General features: G+C 43.3%; 1 protein-coding gene across 6 annotated transcripts in view; it reads left to right on the top strand.

Moving 5' to 3' along the window:
- Positions 1–19,755, top strand: part of grik5 (glutamate receptor, ionotropic, kainate 5) — a 90,599-nt gene that overhangs the window by 3,413 nt on the left and 67,431 nt on the right. For 4 of the 6 annotated variants that reach the window (XM_069142395.1, XM_069142390.1, XM_069142397.1 and 1 more), the window contains exon 3: positions 1,170–3,193. The gene's annotated coding sequence lies outside the window, so the exon portion shown is untranslated. The remainder of the gene's footprint in view (positions 1–1,169; positions 3,194–19,755) is intronic. The other 2 variants (XM_069142394.1, XM_069142391.1) reach the window with 2 other exon arrangements.

Below are 19,755 nucleotides of genomic sequence, written 5' to 3'. Positions count from 1 at the left end.
ATTCATTTACAGTAGCTTCGAGACCTGTTTTATGATAAAAAAAAAAAAAAAGGAACAGAAAGCAGAATTTATACAAACCCAAATGAAAAGTATGAACTGTAGAGATCAACACATCAGTAGCACGTGTTTCAGTAACTACGGAGGAATAAATAAGGAACGTATAGTTTTATGCAAAATGAGACATACGTTTGTTAAAACTCCAATATTGTTAAAAATTGCCATGTTTTCTGTCTTTACTATAACTGCACAATTAATCTAAACGCGACCCATGTAGCCTAAGTGTAATATATGGTGGCATTAATTAAATTTTTTTCTGTTCATTCGTGGTTCCTCCACTGCGTCACCTGAGTGACGAGTTAACATCACTCAAAGGCAACTGTATTTTTAAGAGTATTACCTACAAATGTTTCCATCTATGGTGCCAAATACAAAATGCTTCTTCTCATTACATCTCACATGGTTTGGTGTCATAATTATCCATTCAGCACGACACAAGAACAAGAACTGTGTAGTTTACTGAGGGCAGCGGGGCATGCGATGGTTCACACAGACCGTGTGTTTTCTACACGGCAAATATTGAATAGTGAGTATTGAATTTCTCCTGTGTTCAAGCTGAAGTTTGAATTTTGAATGAAATGTGACAGCCCTGCTCCAGACCAGTGAAGTATGTCCACTTGCTCCTGATCAGTGCTATGAGCCTGAGCTGCAGTCCTCCACCTGCCTCAGGCACATTCACCAGTCAGAGGTCTCTCGCCGTCCTTCTGTGTGCTCCCTCAGATGCGTCTTGTGGAGCATGATGGACAGCTATGTTGGATTTGAAGGAAAAGAGAGCAGAAACGATTGGATGAAAGCAGGAGAGGTGAAGATGCTAAATTGGATAGAGGGGATAATGGAGAGACGTGATGGTGGGAGTGTTTGAAGATGAGCTTGTTGGGTGAGAGTGAAAGGATCAAATCATAGAGTGAGTGAAGAGGAGGAAGGAGCAAACAAGCAGCAAAGTCGACGGAAGAGTGACAAGGACGGAATAGACAGCAGGACGACAAGCAGGGTGGAGTGTGACGAGGAGGAGAATGACATATGCGATAAGGCAGAGTGACATAAATGTCACCATGCTAACCTTTCGTGCACTCTCACTCTCTCTTCTACTTTACCTCTTCCTCTCCTTCCAGGGTCTGAAGCCTTGCAGAGATGGACAACAAATGGGCAGCATGGAAGCCAACATCCACCCTCCAGCGACTAGCTTTCCACACCTAACTACCCTCACCATCTCCAGCCATCAGCTCAAACCATCCCAGCGAGGGCTGCGCCGGCAGAGTTGAGGCTGGACAGGCCAGACTGTGATGCCAGGAGCCGTCTACTGGAAGTAGAGATAAGCAGAGGGCGACAGGCCTCAGAGGATTCGACGTATAACAAACCAGTCAGCGTGTTGAGCATACAATTGAGCTTGATGGACTTCATCTAAAATGAAATAGGCTGCAGTGATGCTTGAGCAATGGTATGGAGCTTTTGGACATGTCCGGATTTATCGACCGGATATCCTATCGAGATTACGGCACTTTGGTGCACACCTCGGAACCGGGCCGCTTTTTCCAGATTGGCTTGTGGGCAAAAGCGAGTAATTGAAAATCCCCCCTCGAGAGGCTCTCTGTTCTGATTTGTTGTGGGGGAGGAGGGCTTATTTTTTTTAAGAGGAACAATTTCAAAAAACCTCTTTTCTTTATCCCACAATTTCCCCTCTTTCTTTTTCACCATCTTTCTCCCACATTGTGGAGAAATACATTATGAAGCAGCACCATTCTTCTTCATCCTCCCTCAGTGACGGAGAGAGAGGAGGGACACAGCGTCCAGAATAGATAACGAGCAAGGAGACTGGCACTGAGGAGTGGAGAAGGAGGAAGATAAGCTGAAAACAGGGAAACAGGTAGAACGAGAAAGAAGCGGAGAAGGCAGGAAAAGAAAAAAAACAGAATTCACTAGGATTGTCCAAAAATCCTTTTGGCAACAGAGAGTCTCTTTGTAATTCGTCTGTGGTGTGTTTGAGGCTGGTTAGCGCAATGGGTAGGGGAGGGTTCAGGATTTGCACCAGGGGGGGGACTTGAGCAGGAGACTAGGGTTATGTCCTGTCTGCACCCGCCTGGTCTGTATCTCAGTGTTTTGGGGGCAGACTGAAAGATGGCCTGGTAAACAGACAGCTGTACTGAATGACAGACAAGCTCTGAGGCTGGTGAGACAGACAGGCAGGAAGACAGGTACACAGCCGAGGTGTCAGGCAGAGAGCCAGGCAGACATCCAGTGCCGGCACAGTAGACAGCGTGCAATTCATTGTCATTCTGTGCAGCTTGTGAGGGGAAGGCAGAGAGAAGGAAAGAAAGCAGAGAAGAAGAGAGGAAGAAGAGGAGGATCCCTGTGGTTGTACCTTCTGAAGTATCTCACTTCATCTGCAACCATCTCGGTCAGTTCTGTGGCAAGCCCAAGCACTAAAAATCAAGGCGAGGCGGGTGTTACTAGAAAGGAAATACAGGTTGGAGAGAAAGAGAGACGGCCAGAGGTAGAGAGGCAGGCAGAGAAACAGAGGGAGAGAGCAGGTGTCGGAAATCCTCCCCTTCATCTGCTTGTCATTTACTCTTTTATGCTCTCCCGTCGTCTGGTGCCACGATTGGTTTTCTGATGCCGGTGTTCCTCTGCTTATAGGCCCTCAGCAATCCCCCTGAAAAACAAGAGTTGGGCAGACGGAGGACAGCAGAAAAAAGACAGCAAAAAGGGAACGGTGGAGCCCCTTTTTGATTGACTAGTTTTTCATCCCTTCTTTTTCCAATTTGTCAAGACGGGCTCGTTATGTTTTTTTGCCTTTCTTTCCAAAAGTAAGAGATAGAGAGAAGAAAAACACCAGCCCAATCAATTCTTCATTCTCTTTGTACACAGAACTGAACCTCTCTTTTCATCAACTGTTGATTTTTCTTGCCTTGTTCAATAGGGATTATTTTCTCCAAGTGTAAACACTGGATTCCTCCAGATTCCTTCTGTATGTCTTCATCCACAATGACACAGTGTGAACTCCTCTGACTGGCCCCACGACATCCCCCCCTTTGGCTGAAGTGCTAAAACTCTGTGGTCTCAGATCTCGATGCCTGTGTTGACTCACTACTACAGCGATAATATGGCACAGCGCTTCTGATACTGTCTGATTCATTCTGTAAGTAGGACTCTCTCTCTTTCTATGTGTGTGTACGTATGTCTTCACATGGGCACCGCATGTCATTAGCATGTATTTAGCTCATGTATGCAGAAACACAGATGTGGTCCATCTCTTTGCAGTGTTGGTTTTCTGGTGTCTTCGCAGCGGATTTGCTTTCCTGCGCTTCCTCCGCCCCAGGCAATGTGCGTGTATGTGTGTGTATGCGTGTGTGTGTGTGTGTGTGTGTCTGCCAAAGAAAGAGATTTTGATCTTACAGCCAAGCTTACAACAGCATCAGAGTGGTGTCAGAATGTGGCGAAGGAGGTGCCTTTTCTTGTGTGTGTGTGTGTGTGTGTGTGTGTGTGTGTGTGTGTGTGTGTGTGCGTGCGTGCGTGCGTGTGCGTGTGTGTGTGTGTGTATGCACGCACGCCTACATTTTGGTCCTGGGGTTAATTTGAACTAATTAATGGAGTATTTTTGCTTTTTAGAGCACTTTTTGGTTCTGTGTCAGTGTACTTGTATTCATTAGGGTGAGAAGGGAAGAGGATGGGGGGCTAAAACTGAAGGGGGTGAACCAGCTAATGAGAACGACTCTGATTCCCTGACTAGTTCTTTGTTGCCTCCATTTCACGTCTAATGCCCTGAGCATTGCACTCTGGCTGCATATCATTTCAGCCTCCTTTTATCTTGCTATTTGTTGCTTGGATGAAACCCTATAGTGAGACCCAGCCTCTGCAATGTCCTGCATATTACTAAGCCCATCTATCTCCATGGACACATCCACATCTTTATACACTCCCACAGTCACCAGGCCCTGCACCGGGAGACGCTCAATCAAGATAGTCCCTTCAAACAGACCAATGAACTGTGAATAACGGCATTACACAAACTCCCAGCTCAGAGTGTTACAGAGACAGAAAGATTGAGGTGGGGTGGGAGGGGATAAGTAAGGAAGGGAAAAACAAGAGAGGGACAGTAAAAAATATTCTGGAAATGGAAGAAGAAGAGCAGAAGGAGGATGAATGAGAGAGGAGACAGCGAGTGTGAGACAGAAAGCAACAGAGAGGAGGACGCAGAGGAGGGAGGGTGAGAAACAGAAGGAAAAGGCTGTCCATGGGTCTAGAGGGGCCGCGAAGCAGGAAAAGACCTCTGCTCCATGGGAGCACTCTGATGGGCTTAGCAAGCCCCCGCTTTGTTCACACTGTTGGTCAGTCTCTCAGAATTAAGATTACTAAATAATACGATTACTGCAGCTGCACGCTGATAACACACTGCTGCCGATCCCCTTTGTCACTGTCAGACAGCCCAGAGAAGAAAAGGAGGAGTGGCATATGATGGCATCAAAGGCATGACTGTACTGACTGCATTACACTATCACAAAGGTCCAAGCTTCACAACATGGCTCCTCTGCTTGCCGCTGAGTCAAAGCAGAAACAGTTGGTGTGATGTTTTATACAACAAGTGGCCAAACACAAAAGGATGCTGAGGAAAAAATACTGCGGTCCTGTAACATAAATTTGAACTCATCTTATCTTCTCTCCACTTGATAATATCAGCTCCAAAAGCTACTAAAAACAAGCAAACAGGGAACTCTCTGTATATTACCTGATTGCACACATGTAAACATAAACCAAGACTGTCACAGGGAGACATCTGCCCCTTAATGTTTTACACCGCATCCTTTACGTGGGCTATTTGTTTTATGTTTTTATGCTTGACAGCTTTGACACGGATTCCTGCCAAGTTGACCTTGCAGTTTGAAGTGTAATAAAAGCTGAATTCCCAGGCTATATTGCACATCGATGCGTGTTCTTCCTTGTAGCTGATAAATGGTCTCCCACCCCTCGGGAGAAGGGGAAAAACAAGCAGGCAGCAGAAACCGCTGTCCAGCCCTGCTCAGCGGAAGTAAAGTACAACCGTCTGAAAGCCACGGCAGAGTAGTGAGCTAATATCTGGGTTGGGCTGGGCTCAAACCCCCTCCTACGAGATATGAAGTATTTCCTCTCTCCTCTCAGTAGGAGCAACCATTTGCCTGCAGAGCTAAAGATTAGCTTGGAGCAAGAAACAGAAGAGACACATTTAGCAAGTGATGGTGTATTATAAGAGTAACAAATAAAAAAAACTGAAGCTGATGGCACAAAATAAAACCAATGAATGGTGACACACGGCACAAACATGCAGCTTAAAACAGCCCTAAACCAAGTTGGCAACCATTCATTTCAGTTTCTGTTCCTGCGCAGCACATTTGTCATCTAGCGGAGGTCTCGTGTATTTTCTTCAGTGATGTTAAATGAACTTTGACCCTAGGCCCTCCCCCCGCTGTGCCCCATGGTCACAAAACAACTGTGTGACTCACTCACTAAAACCAGTACAGCTCCAGTCAGAAAGCATCCACGTTAGAAAACATGCACTCTGCTCACTAATTCAAGACATGCAGAAACAGAAATATGGAGATGATGCGCCAAATTATCAGTTACGTGTTTGTGTCATTTGGTCTCTCCCCTTTTTAAGTGCTTTTCACATCGGCAGTATGTTGGTACAATCATTTCACTCGACTTGCTCTAAATTGTGTCAGAAATGTTCATGGTTCATAAGATAACCTTTTACACTGAATCGCAGAGCTTCCCGTTGCCCCGGTTTGTACCAGTCAGGTCCTTTCAGATCAGCGATCCGATCCTCCCTCCGGGTTAAATTTTCTAATTGCTGCTTCACAATTTTAATTTCTAATTGTACTTGAGAATATCGTTCCTTGATGATTTTCCACTTGACGTTATTTTTAAGGCAAAGAACACATTTTCCCATTGTTTGCATCATTAATCATCTTACAGTTGTGTGGTGGGAACAGCTGTTCTTTCTTCATCTCTGCTGTAGTGTAGCAGGACAGGCTTCATCACTGTAAAAAAGGCATCCGTTTATAGTGTCATAGCAGGAATAGATAGTTGTCACACTGTTATCAACGCTGAATCAATCATTTGCTCATCATCTTAGGACTGTGATTGGCTACTATCACGCACCGTGATGGCTCGTTTATGCCAGTTCACCCCAGAAGAGTCTCAGACAGCCCCTGCTCCAAAGTGAGACAGACTAATTTGGGATATGGAATCTCCTCAAACACGGAGCACCACTTCAGTTTCTTCTGCCTTCTTCACCAGCGCGAGGCAGTGCAGTCTGCTCTGAACCTTTGATCCCCATTGCCTAATGGAGCCCAAAAAAATTTCCCTGTTTGCTTAGTTGTTTGTCCAGTCCTGCTGGCTTTAGGCTAGCTGGCCTTGGGGAGAAAAAGATAAGATTGAGTGAGTGAGTGAGTGAGTGTGTGTGTGTGTGTGTGTGTGTGTGTGTGTGTGTGTGTGTGAGGAGGGTGACAAGAAATGGACATTAGGAAACACATGCCCTTTCCATAATGTGCTCCCGGCTGGGCTGTTTGACTGGCCATAAAGTGAATGCTGCTAATGGCCTCTGAGTTAATGGAATCATTAAGACTGGATTGCAAGAAGATAAAAGCAATGTGTGTATAATGTGTGTAAACTGGGGTAGAAGTGTGATCATTTGTATATGTGTACTGTTACTGTAAGCGCTTTGTGTGTTTCTGGTTATTTAGAGCTGTAGTGCCTATGTGCAGGGCAACACTAAATGCAGCTCTGACGCCCTCCTGCATTAGCATTAGTAGAAAAGGTCAGTATTCTATCAGTGTAATTGTGAGACGGTCACAGGCTCAGGTGATCAGTCTCGACCCGGCTCTAATCAGCCGGCTGGGCGAGGCTCAGAAAGTCGCAGCTATAGTGTTTCACTGCTGGACTGCTGCTGCCTCATGTGAGTGACAAAAGGCTGATAAGCCTGATATGAAGTCATCTCAGGACCTGTCCTCAAAGGAATATGCCAGAGATGGAGGGAAGCATTCTGGGTAGTGTTGCGTGTTGTTTTCATGATGGCATGAGTGCTCATTAAGTCTATGTCATTTTCTGAATTCTTACCAGAGGGCAAGATTATGTCACCACCCGCGTCATGTTTTAAGCCTCAGCTACGGTTGGTCCAGCTCGCCTCATTTACTTGTTGTAGTCAATGAAATGCATCTTGGGAAAGTTTGTTAGCAGGCAGAATTAACCTTAAATCACACAGTGAAATAATTAAGACAAAATAGAAAACTTGTTCTAATTAGGCTGACATAAGTCAGTGAGTTGGCATATGTTCACATTTGTTTTGCGAACTTTGGAAAGTTAAACTTTTATTAACGAATGTACAGTTTTTTCAAACTAAAAATAGAAGTTTATTTCACTACACTGTTTACAAATATTCCACAATAACAAGTGTTTGCCTGCCTCAAGGGTAATAACCATATTCATCTGTCAAATGGTGTCAGTCTGTGTATCAGGAGATGAGAAAATACATTTCTGAGCGAAACAGTGCACCTTTTAATCTAATCAGTTACTAAGCAGGCGAAGCCCGTAGCGCAGAGTCTCAGCGGGGATGTCATACCGCAATCACCGATCAAACCTGTCTGCCGACCCCTGAGGAGGCCTGAGGGGGTCATGCTGCAAAATAAGTGAAGCTGGTTTTACTGTTATTTTTTGGTAGGCGTATGAAGGCTTACTGTAGGAATGACTACTGTGATTAGAGATTTCACTATCAGCAGGCATCACAGTATAAACAATTGCACATTTGTAAATTGTAGTCGACCGGTATGTGTTTATTGTGCATCTGCCTTTTTGTGAATATGTTTGAAAACCCCATAATTAGACAGTCTGACATACAGAATTTTTTTTAATTATTATAGTACAAGCTGAAGCTCTCTGAGTGCAATCTTGTACTGCTAATCAACTCTTCTACAATTCTATATAACTGCTTTTGTGTGGAAAAATTGTTTGAAAGTCATTCAGGTAACAGCACTGTCATCCTCGGTCTGGTGAGTCTGTTTTACATTTCAACGTTTTCACGGCTGCTCCCGCTGAGCAGCAGTTTGGCTGACACTTTGTTAATGGCACTTATCATCAGATCTGGTGTGACACAGTTTAGCTCTGTAAGATTCAACACGTATCTGTTGTGGACCTGTTTCATATGGTCCTTAAACATGTATGTTACATACTGAAACAAACAAAATGCAGTTAGCCAGTGCAGGTCTAAAACTAGATCTGCCAGAAACATTTTACATAAAACATTACATTTCAAACAAAGAACTCTCTTCTATCTACAAATACAATCTGTCACAAAAAACATCCCATCTCAAAAACACAACATTTACGAAAAAAGTGTAGGTCTTAAATCATTATATGCTGTATTATGTACAATAAAACACCAGATGGATGTAGTTTTCAGTTTCACCTTAATTATATAACAATTAAAGCCATTTAAAACCTGCCTGTTTCTGTAGCTAATGGCAGTGTACCTGAACATAACGCTGAAAGTCTTTTTTACGGAAGTTTCTAGTTTCAAGTTTCACTCGTGACTTAAATGGGACAGTATGTTCATAATTTAGGTTTTGTACCAGGCATCAATAGAAACATCTTTGCTTAGACATTATGGGCAATTAAAGCTGAGTGTTGCAAACATCTTTTTTGGAAGATAAAAAAAATATACAAACCATGCAAAACAAAACAAAACAAAACAAAACAAAACAAAACAAAACAAAACAAAACAAAACAAAAACCCGTAACTCTCATGAATCTAGGCATATCCACAAACATCTTGATTAAAGAGCCAACATGTTCTCAGTTGTTTACCAAAGCTGCACCAACTCGTACTATAATCATGTGAGATTTGTCTGACGTTTTCATCTTAAATGTGAAGTCTACAATCTGGATAATTTAAAAAAAACGTCACTTTGTTAGGAAAATATCCCAATTATAAAAGTATATTTCATTGTAGAACTTTTAAAATCACACACCGGAAGGTTTTGGTTTAAACAGCAATATAACATTTTATAAGGATAATAGTTTTCTAATATTATAACATTTCCATCAAATATCCCCCTCAAAAGAATCTTTAAAAGTTAATTTCACCTCCAATGAAGGTTGTCACTATTTGACACATTTATCCTCTCTTGTAGTCCACTGATACTCACTATACTCTCAGCCACTCAGGTTTTCCCATCAGTCATTAACAAGTTTAAGCAGCCCAAACCGTGGCCCATTGATATACATTTATTACACATTAAATGCAAAAGACGTCGATTCTTGCTCTCATTCCTAAAAAACTTAGCTTGAGGCCAAATTTCATCATGACTTCATATTTTGCCCCATTTCTCGGTCTTTCCGCAACACTGGTATTTTGGGATAGTGAGTCAAGAGCCTGTAATCAGCTGCACCAATCAGGAGTATTAACATGCGAGTCAGTTCCAGCTCAGCTGCTTCTGTCAAATGGTGATGCGGCAGTTGATCATGGGATACTGCCTGATTTTTAAACTGCTACATATTTAATTGACTCAATGAAACATAATACTCCAAATGGGCTCACATTATGTCATTATAGCTGAATTAATTTTTTATTTTTTATTTTTTTATAACAGATGTGATTAATTAACTCATTTGTGGTTTTATGCACTTTAGATTTCCTCAAACGTGCGGTGGGTCTAGAAAATATGGCACTATTTTTTTCCCGCTGAGTCCTAAACTTTGCTGCAATGACGACCCCAAGCTGTTACCCACTGTTGCAACCACATACACAGAAGTGTCATTAAATACCAGAATATTATCTGCGTCATTGCCTTTTTGAGGCATAACTTTCAGATTAGCTGGGATGTAAAATGGTAACCGGTGAATAATGTAAGTTAACGCACCGAGGGAAGGAAGTGTTGACTATAATTAAGTTCACATGGAGGTGTACGTGACATAAAGAAAAAAATGCTTCGCTATGGAAAAGGAACTCTTTACACTCTTGACACCTTTCCAGAGGCAATAGCCTTCTACTTCGCTTAAGCTAACAATTGCAGCACATCATCCAAAAGGCTCAGTTACAATGAAAAACAATTTTGTCTCTGGCTCATATGATACTTGATGTAATCTACAGAGTTGTCGACCAGTTTGTTTCCAAGTCCTCCTGAGCTATTCACCTGTTCAGGAATCAAAGTCTAACGCTCAAGTAATGGAGCAAGTACTCTCCTGTATATCACTGCAGTGAAAAAAAACAAAAAACAACAACATTTGAATACAGAGGATTGACAAGGTTTAGGTGTTTTTGAGCTTAAAGGACCACTTTGTGGGATTTAGAGGAATCTACTGGCAGGAATTAAATATAATATTCATTGAGTTTTCATTCATTGATAAATACCTGAAGCTAAGAATCACTTTGTTTGTTTTTTCACTTTAGAATGACCCCTTCATATCCACATAGGGAGCAGTTCCTCTTCCACAGAGCCTATGTTCCTCAAGTAGCCTAGAATGAACACAGCAAACACCAGGTGTGATTCCATCCATCTGTTTCTATACAATTACAATTTGCACATACAAAAAAAAAAAACTTAAGTGGAAACACTGAAAAATTCCCCCAAAAGTCTCAAAACACAATGATTTTGTATGTTTGAGGGAGGTGACAAAGTTGGTGTATCGATAAAAGGTAAATGTGATTCAATGCAATGAAAACCGATTACATTACTAATAAATTATGACTTACAGTAATAAAAAAGACTTTACTCACTCACATTTATGCTCCACTGGAACTATAATATTAGTTGTTCACGTCTCCATTTCCATTGCCCAGTGTGCGCTGTCACCAAGCTTTCATCACAATTTTCTGATGTTGTTTTTCTTCTCTTGAGATTTGACTGACGCTCCTTTAATGACATCATCTCTTTGTGCCCTCTTCCTCTGATGTGGTATGATTGCACCTGACTGGAAAATTAGCATCACATACTGCTGAGCTCGATGAACCAATTGCTAATATTACCATTACAGTCGTAGATGGAAACTTGCATAAATTCCCTTTTTTTTTTTTTTTTTTTTTTACAGATTTCATGATAATTCGGATACAATTTGTTAGACATTTGGATAGAAACCCGACTACTGCTCGAGATGGAGTTTTTCTTGAGTTTCACAGAAAGGGGAAGCGAGGTGAGGTGAGGGGTGTTCTGTTAATTGTATTGTGCAACCTCACTGCTAGGTGCCACTAAATCCTACACACCGCTCCATCAAGCATATTGTATTTTGATAATACATAAGCATTGGTTTATTGGTGCACGTGCACCATCTTTTTACGTACCATGCTTCTACGTGCAGTATGAATGCTGTGTAGGTGTTGTTTACGTAGGTGTTAAGATGAGTGATCTGGCGATATGAGCGCCGCATTGTGCTGCCTGTGTGCGTTTATGATTCCTCTGAATTCAAGGCACGATGAAAGCTTACTATGAAGGGTTTCCATCGGTGGGTTCTGCCAATGTCACGGTTAGCGTTGGTGTGTGGTAGATGCCAGAATCAATGTACTTCTCACAAGTAGAGCTGTGGTCATGCTTAGAGGCACAAAGGATCCCAGACTGCTCATGAGACAGTCTTTGATCCAAAGTAAAACAGGCTGAGAGAGCACACACACTCAAATGATCCACCGCAGAAAAAACAGCCTATTAGCACCTGCAGTCAGCCTCAGCTCGGCTGTTTGCAGGTCAGTAGCAGGAAATAGCATAAGAAAGTCAGCGAGATAACCTGGGACACAACATATTGTGTGTTTCACTTAAAAGCTGCCTGGTTCAAGCTGTTAAACACTGGGTATTAGTGAGGAAATTGGGGATTAAGAATAGATTGTAGGTCTTAAATACCAGGTGCTACGTACTTTAAATTGATTCTGAGTGATCTAAACCTGCAATAACTGATTGTTTTGGCCACTTGGGAGCAGCGGAAACAAACTCCAAACAAACACATTTGTTATCTTTTGAAGTTAATTTGGCAGTCTAGAAAACAGCAACATGTTTAAACAGCATATAGTGAGCAAAATTCCTTCAGAATCATGTTTCTGGCCACCTGACGAATATGTCCAACATTTATCTCGTTTTACTTTTTTGTTTGTTTTTGGCCTTCATTCATTCCTAAGGGAGATATGTGTCTCCTTAGCTGCCAAATGATCCATTCTGCCACCAGTTAACAAGGGGCCATCAGTTTCTTGGTGCTGAGCAGGTAGTGTCCAGGTTTTTGTGCAGAAAACAGCTTCCTGCTGTGTGTGAAAGCAACATTGATGAGAGAGGCGAGAATGAGAACAGTAAAGCTGACACAACAAGCTGAATGGAGCTAAAATGCTCCTTAGGCCAGAGTTGGGTGATAATTGTCAACTACGAGTGTCCCTCTCAGATTACACGTTTTTTTCAACCATTACTTATGTAAAATATTACCTCTAATGCTGCTGTTAAGATTAATATCCATAATGTATCATAACACAAGATGTGGGGGTTAAATCGGATTCACGATCCCAGTTATTTCTCATTGAGATTAAATATACTGTATCTCATCTTGCTAATTCGCAGTTATATATTGTTTGCCCAGCGATGAGTCCTGTTAATGTCATAGACCTTTTGGTCCACTCTGAGAAATGAGGAGAAAACATGCAGCCTTCATTTGCACTGCCTGAATAATGGTGTAAGCTCAACCTCCTGATATCACCATTTTCCAATTTTGCCATCAGTCTAAATGGGACATAATCAGTTGCTTGCAGTTGGACTTGCCAGTGATATTCTGTCAATGATAATAACAACAGTGTTTCATAAGGGGATAACATGCCTTATTGCTCAATAGATTTACATACAGCAAGTAATCGTTGGGACCGCAGGCTATCTGTGACCGATGGTGCGTGTCAGCACTGTACATGCAGCCTTTGTTTTCATTTGGCAATCAGGCCTGACGGGCCATGCTGCTGCACAGATCAATGTACCATTTGGATGACTGTAATGTGTGTGTGTGTGTGTGTGTGTGTGTGTGTGTGTGTGTGTGTGTGTGTGTGTGTGTGTGTGTGTGCGCGTCTAATTCATCTAAATGCTTACCTCTGGGCCATCATCTTTGCTGCCTCCATGTATCCATCTCACTCAGTGTGTTGCTGCCGAGCAGAGACAACATGGGGTTCCTTTCGAGGGAGACCACACCATTACAACCTGATTTGCGCTTCCACAGTGGCTTTCATATTAAAACCCTGGTGTACAATAACCTATTTTAAGAGAAAACCCAAATTCAAAATTATGTTAATAAAGGGAAGTGTGTGTGTACAACTGTATCCTCTGAGGCTCTTTTTTAGCGAGGGGATGTTGGAGGCAGGGCGGAGGGGGGGAGGGGGTGTGGGGTAGAGAAGATAGGAAGTGATAGCTCAGCAGAAAGGTGTAAAGTCCTCCGGTGGCTAGCTAATCTGCCAGGCTTAGGACGGCTGGTTTTCTCCATGCCCTCATTGAGGAAGGAGGAAGCTCTATCGGGCTCACCTTTAAAGCCGCCTGCGTAAAAGCCGCAGGGGGGAAACCCAAACACATCGATTAGCTGTCACGAGGGGAGGGGGGGGGGGGGTGTCTCTGACTCTCTGCCTCCACCTACTCCAGCTCAGGACACTCCTTTCTCACGGGAACACACGTGTACGCCAGAGAGAAGATTGAGGATGAAAGGGACGCAGTTCAAAAATGAAGTGGAAGAAGAAAAATCAGGAAGGTGTGTTGAGCGGGAACAATCGACAAAAAGAAAGACAGGAATCAAACAAACAGGCGAGCATAGAACAGCCGTGTTTTGTTTTGCTCTGATCATAAGCCAAAATCTGGGAGTAGGCGTGCGCACAGGAGAGCTGGTGTGTGCCTGTGTGTATGTGAGCGTGCATGCACGGCAGCTGCTGAGTTGCTGTGTTTATCTGTGTGAAAGCTTTACGGTAAATAAAGCTTGAGTCCTGGCAGGGAGACAGGTGCAGCAGGCTGGGCCAAAGGAGAGCTACTGTAACTCAGGAAGGAGGAGAGAGAGAGAGAGAGAGAGAGGGAGAGAAGAGGAAAGCAACTCTTTTGAAAGTGCCAACCGGACAATCTTTTGAAGTGGCCCATATTGGCATAACATGAATAAACATAAGCAATGTCTGCTTTCGAGCAAAGCAAGGCTGAAGGTGTGAGGCTCATTAGAGAGCAAGGGGCCGCGTTGATAGAAGAACTGCGGCCGTGATCTTTTACGGCATCGAAAAGCTCATTTCTCTGGTCGTATTTCTCACTTTAACCCTCGTGCTCTTCCAATCGTGCACGCACCGACGTGAAGGAATGAAATCACTAATTAAAAACGTGGACGTGAAAACACCAGAGATCATCTGCATTATCTATTCATTGCTCAGGATTTCAAAATTACCTACCAATTATATTGTCAACCAGCTAATGACACCATTTTGTCTGCACACGTATTAAGAAAACCATTATAATAATCTGTAGTGTTTCACTGTAACGCCGTTTTGTTGGGATGAGTTTCACTTCTTTCAGTTGCTGCAAACAAACCGACGATAACATCTATTATTGCTGATAACAAATTACATAACTCTTCCAGCACTTCCACTGCAATTCATAACTCATCTATGGACACTTAATATTAACCCAGTGCTCCCCCAAGGCGTAGCATATGAACCAACACCTTATAAGTCCACGCAGCCCGTTGCAGCGCTGCTGTGATTAGAAACCCTGTCTGGTGAACTGCTAATACACTCGCCAGAGTTTGATAGCCTCCAGTACGGCAGGCTGCTGGTTATGAATAACCTTTGCATAAACGACCCTCCCCCATAACACTGAGGGTGAAACACAGATTCCACTGCCTCTCCATCAGTGTTTAAGGCTGTGCTCTTTTAGTGTTTTTTTTTCTTTTTTTTCCCCAGAGCTAACTGAATACATGTCAAAGCATAGAGTTCATCTGAAAGCATTAGAGGAATCAGTAACAGCTCTTAAGTCTTTCTGAGGCGGATCGGGGTGGAGATTAAGCAACATTGGTTAAAGGGAGACGGGAGGGGAAATGTGTTTTGGTCTTATAGGCATCTGACAGCTCCTCTATAATAGTGAGCTAATCCGTTTTACACAGTGTGTGTCTGTCTTCCTTCCCGACACACACGTCCCGACGTGCGCTCGGAAGCGTGCACGCAAACACAAACTACACACTCCTGTTCGCGTTCTTGGCTGAACTGATAAATGGCCTTTGAACTGTGCTCATTTCTTGACTTGTCACATCGGTCCGACTTGACATCTGTCAAAACTGCTCAGACCACTGTAGCTGAATAAATGTCTTCGTACCGAGACCCCTTCCGGGAAGCGTTACTCCCAGTCATGCTAGCGGCTAAAGCAAAGCAAAGCATCCAGCCATTCCTGGCGCAGCACTGAGCGCTACTTAAGACACCAAATTGACTCATTATAAGTGCTAATGACAGGTGTCCCTTCGTGTTTGTTTTATGGTATGAAAACGCTGCCAAATGCCTGCCGACACCGGCATCAAACGCTGCGCTGTGAAAATATTCTGTAGGATGAGGCGCCTTATCTGTTACTGAGCACTCATTAAAAATGAATTGATATCTGACATTTGGTATCCATTGTTGGATCACTTCAATGACATTGATGTGGCAGACTCAATTTAGCCAGTTAGGCTACGTGAGACTAAGAAGCCATTCTGTCCTCTCCATCATTATCTCGCTCATCGCGCTCTGTGATTGCGCCGACCAATTAAAACAAATTAACCTCCCGTCCAGTTCACCCTCCCGCCGCCAAATTGTTGTGTCATTTATGGAGCATTACGGCTGCCCAAGCTTTGTTGTTTTGTTCCAGTCTCTCAGGGGCTGTCGAAAGTAATAATTGTGTTTCTTGCTGTGTGATAATGCGGTGCTCTCTGTTCCTTTTGGGTCTGTATTGAAATCTCGATCCTGTCCCTCCACAGTGGCTATCTCCCTCTGTATCTGAAGAACTGATGGTATCTCCCCTCCCCCCCTCCCCGTGAATTTCCTACTCTCTAGCTGAATTATCCATTTTCCCCCTCTTGCTCAACTTTCAATAATTCCTCTCTGGCTCTTCTATCTTCCCCCCTGATCTTTCGCTCGCCACCACATTTCCTCCATGTTGCTCCCTCTGTTTTACTCTCCCCTCATCTCTCTCCTTTGTCATAATTCTGTTTGCCTCTTATCTGTCCACCTCAATCACTCTTTTCTGTCTCACTTCATCCTAACTTGGTATCCTAAAGGCGCTTTGCGTGTCTCCAGCCAGGAAGCATCAGAGTGTAACCTGCTAAATTGGAATGTTATGGTGAGGCAACACACACGCATGAGAAACTCTTGAGTTAATGGACAATTTACCTCACCTCATTGTTATGGCCTTTACATTCATTAAGTCCCCCGTCTGCTGTCTCCTCTGCCTCTCTTTATCTTTCTCCCGCTCACTCTTTTATTCCTGCATGGTCTCCTATCTGTCTCTGCCCTGCTTGCAGAGGGAGGAACCCCTCCAGCGCACCCAAGAAATGTCTGCGCTTTATTTTTTAATCTATCTTTAATTTTGTGGAATTTCGTTTAGCAGGTGAATTCTACACTTTATAAATTCGAAAAAAAAAAATAAGCAGTGCATAAATAAAACAAACTTGAGTTTTTAGATTAACACAACGCCAAGCCAAGTGATCTGATTCAGTCAATGGGCGCATTGAACCCTTGACCTGACTTTTACTTCCTGTTATCCGGAGTGCATGTTTTGGTAATTTATAACATGATCATCCAAATGGATCCATAGACGTCCAGGTGTGGAGACTGAGTGGGGCTTATGCAGGTGATGTTAAAAGCTCTCGTGAAGGTGTAGACAAAAGGCTTGACACGGATCAAGAGACACGAGGGAGGAGACCTGCCCACGTTTGCTACACATGATTTTAGCAATCATCCCCAGGAGGGCAGAGCACAGGCTGGTTGGATCAATATGCACAGCGAGAGAACACGGCGTATCCAAAGACTCAGCACGGGTTTCCGCCCCCCCCCAGTTGTCTCGAACCTGTTGGCTTTAGACACTTGAGAAAACACGGGGCCCGGACGGCGACACAATGATGCGTCAATTCTCAACCACCACGTAGGCTACGCGTTGTGTTGTTATGAAGATGTCTCATGGTAAGTGCATGATTTCTCCCTTCTGTGGCCGATTGTCAATGTAACGCATTTGGTGGTTGAAGGCACAATTTCGGACTCCTTACAGTTTCTCTCTGTGATGCTCGTTCATTTAACAAGACAGGAGACTATCTATTAGGAGACCGTCTATTTATTAGTCCAAGTGTTGGTAACTGGCAGATCTGAAGCTGAAGCGCGCGCGCGCACGCACACACACACACACACACACACACACACACACACACACACGAGTCTGTCACCTGCTGCTTGTGGAGCTCCTGTCCGCAGCATTAGGCTACTGTGTGAAATTTATATTTTCAAAGGTGTGTATACAGGCGGGCTTGTGAAGCTTACATCCACATCACTCAAGCTGAACCTCTCACTTTGTGCTTAACACAGAGTGACACTAACTGCGGCGGAGCGGCCGGGTCCTGCGCATGTGCGTGTGTCAGAGGTGTCGTGGTCAATGAAACTGTGGTGACCGCAGGTGTTCTACCGAACAGCATGCACCTCAGAACACAGCTGCAGGGAAAAAGCTACCTGGCATGGTGATTTGGAAAAACTTGCTGTTTAGAAACGATGTTATGTTCTTTGTCATGTTCGACAATGATGAAATGTTGTGAAGTCTATTTGAAACACAAGAGCCATAACTGTTTTATTAGACGTCGTAAGCCTATTAGTCACATTCCTTGATACGATTGGTCTGAAATTTACAGAGTTCCCCTGATTACTATCAATGTTGATATTATAAAAAAAAGTATATTCATATTTTTGCAAGGCCTATTATATTTTTGTTGATATGATTGTAAGCATAACTTAGAATTCTAGATTATTATAAAGATGTTTTCAAATGCAGACAAATTAATGTGGGGTGTCAAAGTTGATCACGTGCAATATGTGCAGATAAAACCCTTCGATTCCTATCAAACTATGATTTGAAGCGTCTTTACTTAATGTTAAGGGGCGCTCGCATTATTCTGCCGAGCAGTGCATCCTCTATTCTTTCAGCTCAGGCTCATTATAAAATTCACACTGTCGAGATAAAATGGCCCAAAGTGTGTGCTCATTAAACCATTTGAATCACAGATCTTCCGAAATTAAGTTACTGTGTGCATGCATTATTCGGCAGAGGCGTATCTCATGAGATGCATGAAATTCTCATCGGGCAGGCAGAACTCATCATAACACCGGCACGTTAATGGGAACCCAGAACCTTGAGAGCCCCTTCACTGAGAAGCCGAGCAACCCCACAGCCCACCTGTCTTCTTCCTGTAAGCCTGCGTGTTCCTCTGCATCGTGTCCTTCCTGCTATACGTTTCCTGGGTCTCTGGTGTCTTGCCTTTTCTCTCATCTGCTCTCCTCTCTATGCCCCCCCTCCGGCTTGAGCTATCCAGTCTGGTTCCTCCAGCCCCCTGGAGCAAATGGTAAAATAATGGTAACAGCTAGCCATAAATCAACCCAATTGAAAAACATCACCATTACAGTCTCCTTCTCTTTCCCTCCCTCATCTGCTTTTTTTTTCTGTGCCCTTCACCTTTGTTCCAGGAGGGAACGAGGGAGGGCAAGATGAGTATTAGCCAGTGTTGTGGGGGGAAAACAGAGGCTTCCATAGAAAAAGTCACCGATAATGACAATGTGTGTTACTGTACACTTGTGTGTATTTCGTCCTGTGTGTTTGTTTGTGTATTTGTCACTCTCAGAGAATGAGATCCAGTCTTTAAGCTCTAACTGGTATGTGGATGCTATGTGCTCTATCCTGACCCGAAGCTTAGAGAGGAAGGCTCATGCGGAAGGAAGAATATTCTCGTGTCAGCACATCCTGAATCCGTTGTGTGTGCATATGTGTGCGCATATGTGTGTGCATATGTGTGTGCATATGTGTGTGCATATGCGTGTGTATATGCACGTATGGCCATGCATGTATTGCAGGCTTAAGGGAGAAGAAGAGGAAAATGTGTCACCGTGAGACAAATAGTGCAAAATAAAAGGAGTGATGGTGAAAGATAGACACTGGCAGAGTGCATGATGGGAGTAAACATTTTTTTTTTTTTTTTTAGCAGCAATGGGTGTTGAGTGAAGCGTTGTGTGTGACGATGCACAGACATACCGTACATACTGGAGACAGACAAATTGTATCTTAATACATAGAAGATAATGGCATCGGTGGTCATATCCATGCGGACACTTATTCACTTACAGCAGCTAACAGCAGACAACGCTGCGTTATTCAGGCTTTATTGGACCAATAATAGCCAGCCTCAGACACAGACCTGTCTGGGTTTGGTTGCTGTGGTGATGCTTGCCAAAGTACATCACAGAGAGCTGTAATGTGGGAAGGATTTCAATCCTTTCGTTAAATAAAAGTCAAATGTATTCCAAACAAATGTCCTGCATTTTATAATTCACATTTTCTTGCCGGCTTCTGGTGATATGTTGCAGTGCAGATGGGTTTTAAGATATTCGTCTCTAATATTACTGCTGCACCCCAATAAACAAAAGGGGAACTGAATCTCATATTTATTTTGGATGAACCTCAGAAATAGTCCCTGCTTATGTGACTT

This window comes from Embiotoca jacksoni, unplaced genomic scaffold, assembly GCF_022577435.1.
Source record: "Embiotoca jacksoni isolate LCO1_2020_lvr unplaced genomic scaffold, fEmbJac1.0.p SCAF_11, whole genome shotgun sequence".
Classification (NCBI taxonomy): Eukaryota; Metazoa; Chordata; class Actinopteri; family Embiotocidae; genus Embiotoca; species Embiotoca jacksoni.
Note: the sequence above shows the minus strand (reverse complement) of the source record. Positions and strands in the feature narration are given on the sequence as shown.